This window comes from Phaethon lepturus, unplaced genomic scaffold, assembly GCF_000687285.1.
Source record: "Phaethon lepturus isolate BGI_N335 unplaced genomic scaffold, ASM68728v1 scaffold32971, whole genome shotgun sequence".
In the NCBI taxonomy this organism is placed as follows: domain Eukaryota; kingdom Metazoa; phylum Chordata; class Aves; order Phaethontiformes; family Phaethontidae; genus Phaethon; species Phaethon lepturus.
In genome coordinates, this window is record NW_010519011.1 from 1 (window position 1) to 818 (window position 818).

The window sequence follows — 818 nt, forward strand, 5'->3', positions numbered from 1 at the left end:
GCCTCGAACGGCACCGGGGGGGGGCGTTACCTTCCCCACAGGGAGAACGACCCCAAAGCAGTTTTTATTAAGAGGCGTTTGCTTTGCTGTTCTGGGAGACCTCCCTGCAGCCCGCTAGCCGACGGCTGCTACTGCCGGCCTCGCTTAACCGCAGCAGCGCGCCTCCAGCTGCTTGAAATGGCGTTTCTCGCAGAAAAGTGAGGTGAGATCCATAAGCCCGTAAGTTACCGCTGACGTTGTTGGGCGGTGGGAAGATGAAGCTGCAAAGTGTCAAAACGCAGGGGTAAAACTCGACAGCCCCTGGGCCTGCTTCATCACGAGAATGAGGAAGAGTGTTGTTACTTCTTAGTATGTTTACTTCTTGGCTCTTTACTAAAAACACCTTTTCTCCTACTGAGCTAATTATAATCACATACCATCACTGCAGCTGTGATACTAATGTAATGCTCTTTGCAGTCCTTACGCAGTCTCGTGTTGATGAGCCACTTCCAACTAGGGAAAAGGACATGTTCAGTCAGACATCTCAGATGTGCAGGAGGGCACTGCACTTCTTCCGGGAGACAGCTGACCTCCACCCCGTCTCAGTCTCAACCTGTTAGAAATAGTTATCGGCAGCTTTTGGACAACCCCCACATCTCCAGATAACCCAAATTTCTCTATTTCATAGTAAGCAAATCAAGAAGAAAGCTCAAGTAGTCCTTCAAGCAAAAATGGAACTGGAGGCTACATTTCGTGCACAGGTTTGTCACATGTTGCCTTTTCTCTAACAACCTTTAACTTAATTGTTTATCTTCTGTAACACTGAATCTTTTCGGAAG